This window comes from Medicago truncatula, chromosome 2 (assembly GCF_003473485.1).
Source record: "Medicago truncatula cultivar Jemalong A17 chromosome 2, MtrunA17r5.0-ANR, whole genome shotgun sequence".
Lineage (NCBI taxonomy): Eukaryota > Viridiplantae > Streptophyta > Magnoliopsida > Fabales > Fabaceae > Medicago > Medicago truncatula.
This window is the reverse complement of record NC_053043.1, coordinates 17,663,860-17,670,600: the sequence shown is the minus strand read 5'-3', so window position 1 is coordinate 17,670,600 and position 6,741 is coordinate 17,663,860.

The window sequence follows — 6,741 nt, the reverse complement described above, 5'->3', positions numbered from 1 at the left end:
ATTATTGATTATGTGGTGTGTTATATTTTATTATATGATTTATTTTGATATTAATTAGAATAAGTGAGAATTATTATTATTATTATTTTGGAGTTTGGGGATTTAATTAGAATTAATAGATTTAAGAGGGAGTTAAGTGAAATAAAGGGGGAGTTAAGTGTTGGGAGTTAGGAAAAGAGAAAGTCAGAAACTGTTTTACGTACAACAGAGTTTTGGGAGAAAAACCAAGAACAAGGGAGAAGAGCCAAGAGAACCAGAATCCTGTAGATTGTAATTAAGGTAAGGGTGAGGTTTACTTTCAATATGTAGATTGTAATTCTGATTTTGGATTTAACATGTTTTTGGTAGAAAATTGGGAATTTGGGTTTAGATTTGATTCTTTGATTTTGGATGGAAAAGAGTGTAGAAACCATTGCTTTAGTGTTAGAAATGTGTTCAGGTTGTAGACAGTATCTCATTATACATCTGTAAACTGTTTTGGGGATTGAAATTGAGAAAATTGGGATTTTTAGGAAAAACCTGCATTATGCCCGTACAGACCTTCATCGCTCGCCCCAGCGAGTAACTTGTCTCGCCTCGCGAGTGAGCAATCTTCATAGCTCGCCTCGCGAGCAGAACCACTCGCCATGGCGAGTAAGTGAGTGAGAGATCATGATTTTTAAATTGTTGTTATAAGGTGTAATTTGGTTAGTTTTGAGTGCCTGGATGTTTTTAGAGAGGACTGGGACAATTTTTAAATTAAAAAGATGAATAGGGAGCTTAAAAATGAAGTTTTAGTGAGAAAAATGTCAAAACTCCCGAGAGCACCTTTTTCTCGTTCGCCTCGTACTCGCCACGGCGAGTAACCCATTTCCTGAGTTCGCCATAGCAAGCAGATGCACTCGCGAGGCGAGTTACCCAGTATCTGAAGCTGTTTGCTACGTAATTGAATAATGTTGAATGAATTAGATGCAGGAGCATGATTATGATTAATTGTGTATTTTTCTGGAATTGTTGGATTAATTATGATGGATTATTGTTGGTTGTGATGTATATTTATATTTAAATAAATTATACATGTTGTTGTGAATTCTTTTCAAAGGTTGAAGTATTATTAATTGGATTGTCGAGGTGAAGTCATATTTACATATATGCATTGATGAGTAGTGGTTGTCGTTGTATGCATTGTCGAGTTGTATGTAGATATACACAAGTGGAGTCATTGCATAATCATATAAAGTGGGAGGGCTCATGCCCTGGAACGCCTTGTCGTTCAAAGCGGGAGGGCTCATGCCCTGGAACACCTTGTTGTTCAAATTGGTGAGGGCTTATGCCCTGTGAATGCTTTAACCATTCAAATTCGGTGGGGACTTCTGCCCTGTAAAATGGTACCACATGCATGTGTATAGTTGCATTTGTTGAGGAGTCTTAGTGGTGTCGTCATGTCAGTGCATGAGTCGTTGTTGGTGATTGAGTAATAATTCTTACTATTGATTGAAGATGAATATGAAGTTAATGATGTGATCATGAAATATATATATAATGATGTATTGATGAAATTTAGGGTGTTAGATTCAATTGATGATTTATATATCTATTATTATTGTTTGTGAATCTCACCCTTCTGCTTGGAAATGTTGCCCTTCCTATGGGTAACTTGCAGGTGATCCTGAGTAGTAGATGATGGCTCAAGTGTCTAGGGCTCTGATACGTAACGGGATGGGAAATAGTTGTTTAATTTTCATTCTTTATGTATCATATTTTAGGAACATGTTCTGGAGCCCTCATTTAGTTGTTTGAATTAACTTTTGATGAATACTTTGTTGAGGCTTTTATGCCAGGATTATTATTTGGAGAATTAAACGTTTGATGTTGATGTTATTTATTATTGAAAAATATTCCGCTGCAAGGTTTTGGTGAAACTAATAAAGTTGATGTTTATTAAATAGTGTTTTATTCTATTTAAGAATTTTGAAATAGCAATGTGTTATCGCGATTTTCGGGTGTCAAATCATTAATTAGGCTTGAACCTTTCAATCTTTGATAATCTCTATTTTTTCTTGGGAAGGGCAAAATTGAGAAAACCCTTAGAGTTTCTAAGTTCGGGGGTCGTTTTCGCTACGGGAAGGTGTTAGGCACCCGGAACGATTATGTTATTCCATAAGAACCGTTCTCCTAAGTTTATTTCTACGCTTTATTTTTATCCCCTACTTATTAAAAAAGGGGTTTTATTTGAGTGAAGAATGGGGGAAGAAGATGATTGAGATTTTATTTTACTTGGCTTGGAGGAGTTTTAACTCATTGCCTACGTACCCTTTTAAGGGATCAAAACCAAACGTAGTTCATTCTCGAAAATTGTTTTTGTTTTTGTTGGTTGATTTTAAGTTTGAAAAAGGAATTTTGAAGAATGGAGATGAGAGGCCTCAAGGGCATGAGATTTGGAAAATGTGAGGTGGAATTAGTTATTTTGCAAAATAAAGTCTAAGTATGATTAAAATTCATTAAGATTTTTACTTAAGAAAATAAAAGGAAAATGAGGAGTTTTGACTCCTATTTTTTTGAAAAAGGGTTTTCAAGTGAGGTTATTCACATTTTTTTGGGAAAATGATTTTTTGTCTAAGCATTATAAAACCTAAGCATACATCTAAACATACATTCCCTAATCATGCATCTAGAACATCCATGTGGGGTGTGTGCATGTATCGGTGCTCGTGTCGGTGTACATCACTTATAGTGTCCATAGTCCTTTACATTGAGTCCTAGATACATGCTATGGTCTTGCAAGGAATTAAAAAGGGAACTAATCTACCTAAAATTATTACAAACCCATTTGATATAGAAATGAATAGAAAAAAATAATGCCTAAACTATGAGATGGATGAAATATGAAATGAAATGGTTAGTATCATAAGGCATAAAAATGGTAAAAAAAGGTAAACAAAATTGAATAGAATAGCAAGAGAAAAAAAAGTAATGAAATGAAATAAAATGGCAAAATATACCTAAAATTGGTTATGACACTTAGACATGCACATGACCCATAATCCCCCCATTATAGCAATGTTAAAGGGGTTTGATTTTGAGCTATAATGTGGGAACAAATAGGACACATTCAAGCCAAGAATCATGATACATTTTTTTAAGATATTTTGCACTTTATTTCTTGGTAAAAGCACACATTACTTGCAAAACAAGAAAGGAATGAAAATTTACATCCACAATCAGCAAGACATACATATGATCAGCAACATATTCACCATGAAATTACACACCAATCATCCACATCACATGCCAACATTTTATGAGAAAATATACCACAAAAATACACAAACTTAGATCAAACACAAAATTAATCAAGAAAAAAAAAACACACACATTTTTATCATTTTTTAAACCATTGAAAAATATCACAAAAGCATTAAAATGTACTAAGAAGCATATAACAATTTTTTAGGAATTTTTAGAGAAAAGATTGAGCATGCAGAGGTTCAATTAGCAAAAAGCAGGGTGCAGATAGCACAAAAAAAAAGCAAAAACGCAAAGGAACCTTAGGCCCAAACCCAAAGTCCAACACCGGATCACAGGAAAGTACAGGGACCGTTGGATTGATCCAGGAGATGGAACCCTAGATCCAACGGTCTAGATTGAGGGAAAACGAACCAGAATTGGACCGGTCCGGTTCAGTTGGTTATAAAAGGGTTGGGGGACCGGTCCAGTTCATTCTTCTTTCTCCTCTCTCTTTCTAACCTAAACCTAGTGAGAGAAGCTCTCACCTCTCTCCTCTCTTCCGGTCGTCTTCTCCGGTGAGCTTCACCGCTCCGGTGTGGTGGTTTGCCGGCCCAACAGGGCGGCGCCGCCGCACCGGAGATGAGAAACTCCTCCGTTTTCAAATTTTTTTGCAGATTAAGACATCCTTTTTCGTTCTAAGCAAGAATATGGCATTAGATTTTACATGCAAGGTTTGAATCGTTGTAGATCTGAAGTTTTGTGTTACGGTTTTGAATTTTTTTTTTTAGGTTTGAAACTTTCTTGGCTCAAATCCTTTTTATCTTTCTCGATCTGTAACGATTCACTTGCGTTGATGCTTTTCGAGAAAGAAAGATGAAGTTTACGTGTTTACCTCTGGTTTAGTTGGAGATTTCGAACTGGAGATCTTTGAGAAACTTGAATTTTGATGCTGCTTGTTGATTTCTTGCTTTAAACCGAAAATAAATCGGTGCCGTTCCTTCTTCTTCTTCACCGGTCCAGATTCTGCTTCTTTTCTTCTTCTTCTCACTGATTCCTTCGTGATCGGTGCTGGAGTTTGCCAATGGCGAATTCGCACCTTGAATTGCGAAGGAAACCGATTCGATGATGAAGATTCAGTGATGAATCTCTGAGAATTGCGAAAGATCTTGTTGATTCTCTGTTGATTTGCACTGATTTGTGATGTTTTGTGTTGATTTGTGTTGATTCTGGTGGAATTTGGAAACGGTTAGGGTTTGAGTGTTCTTGGTGTTCTTCGTGATTTCTGGAAATTGTTGAGTTTTGATCTTTGAAGTTGGAAAGTGTTTGTGATGTGGCGTGTGATGAATGGATTCTGATTCTGACTTGTACAGTAATTGCGCCTTTTATAGGCTGCCAAGTGTGCTTGAGACCCAATGAAAGAGGGACACCTGTAATTGGACTTAAGGACCTTGCTGCAAAAAGGAAAAAATAAAAGGACTAATCTGCAATTATGAAAAAGGACTTAAAAATGCAATTTTAAAAAGTATTGGACTAAAATGCAATTTTAGAAACTGTTTCAGGGACTAAAATGCAATAAAAATAAAATTGGACTAAAATTGGTAAATTGGACAAAACGTAAAGTGAAACCAAAAATAAAATCAACAAAAGGACTAAAATGAACCAGCTACAAAAATGAGGTATTTTAAAATACCTCTCTGCCGAAATTTTGACAGGAAAAGACCAAAATGCCCCTAGGGACTAAACTGACTCAAACTGACTCAGATGCAATTTTTGAAATAATTTTTAAACAAAGACTCAACAATGATTTGTACAGACAAATTGAAAAGACTCAGAGGCAAACACAGGGACTAAAATGGGTTCCACTGCAGGAAATGACCAAAATACCCTTTTGTATGATTTTTTGAAATAAAATGCAAGAAAAGTAATGCGACGTTTCAGAGGGTTCTTAAATGACTTGTAATGTTAGAAAAGACAGAGGCAGTAAAATACGTTTAAAAAGAGAGTAAAGATTCAGAGTAAAATAACAGAGAATTGACAAATATCAGTTTTTTAAAAAAGGAACGAGTATTTTTAGGTCCAAAATCAGGGTATAACACAATGTAGCATGCCCGTTTTGGTGATAAACTCTGATTTATTATTATATTTATATTGTTGGGTTAACGGGGTGTTACAGGTTCGATAAAGTCTTATTCCCCGAAGACGCTTGTTTACCTATTTACTAACCAATTACATCCTAGGTTAAGCAACGTTACTACTCAGTCTTAGTAATGTCACCTCCTAAGTAGTTACTACTAAGGTCAACTTTCTAGTTAATAATCACTTACTTCCTAGACAGATAGTTACTAGCATAATGCTATAAAGATAGTAATAACAACGTTAGGCCCTGTCATAACCTAAGTACCTAATATAGGGTTACACTCCTTTGAAATAAATAACTGAATCAGGAACTTAATAGCGAACAAAAGAATAAATATAATAAACGACATATAATATTAAATAAATATCCAACAAAAATAAACAGAGACAGAGGTTCATCTTAGAATTCTAACCTAAAAAGATTTAGTTACACATGGTAACTAAAAACAAATTACTAAAGATAAAAACATACCCTAGAAAATAAAGGAAAATATAGATTCTCTCCCGAAGCTCTAAAGTTGCATTCCTCTTGAACTGCCACAGTTCTGAACGAGAAATTCTGAATGAGGAAGACTAGTATTTATAGTGGAGATTTCTAACTAGGTTTGGGCAAAGAACGCGGGCTAAACTCATTAAAACAAATAAAATTACGCTTGCTCCCCTCACATTTAAGATGATCGGCAAGCATATAGCATGCCCTAGGCATATTCAGTGCATTTTTTAAGATGTTCTTGATTTATCGATTTGCATGATTTCTTCGTGAATTACTTCAAAAAACCCCTAAATCGTGTCACGATTTGCCTCCAGGATCAACCTTACATTCTGCCTCAGAAATCGTGACACACCATAAGAATCGTGTCATGATTCTTCACTTTCTCCAAACTCCAATTTTTGAGTCAAATTGCAACAGAAACTGATACAAATGGTGGTCAAGTGGATTTCCAAATGTTAAATTAACATCATCCTATGATGGCATTAACCAAGTTCTTTCTTGGAAGATAGTATAAAACTACTATAAGAAAATGATATTTTTCCTTTGACAACACTAACATGAAATAGAATACGATCACAAAAGACTACTATAATTACTATTTTAGTTGCACATTAGTGAACTTATATTTTCTTGTTGGATCAAATATGGACAAAGACTTATCATATAAAACATTTAGGATATTATGTAACACAATGTTTACATATTAGAGTCACTCATGCTCTTAAAGTGGTCATTTGAAGCCAAGTCCAGTAATGAATTGTGCCATGAATCTCCTATTAGTGAACCATCATTAAAAAAAAATAGACTTTAAGAGATAAATAGGAAAAGGTAAGATCAGGGCCGACCCTTTAAATTTGGATGCCTTGGGCGAATCAAGAGAGTGGTGCCTCTAAAAATATATCCAC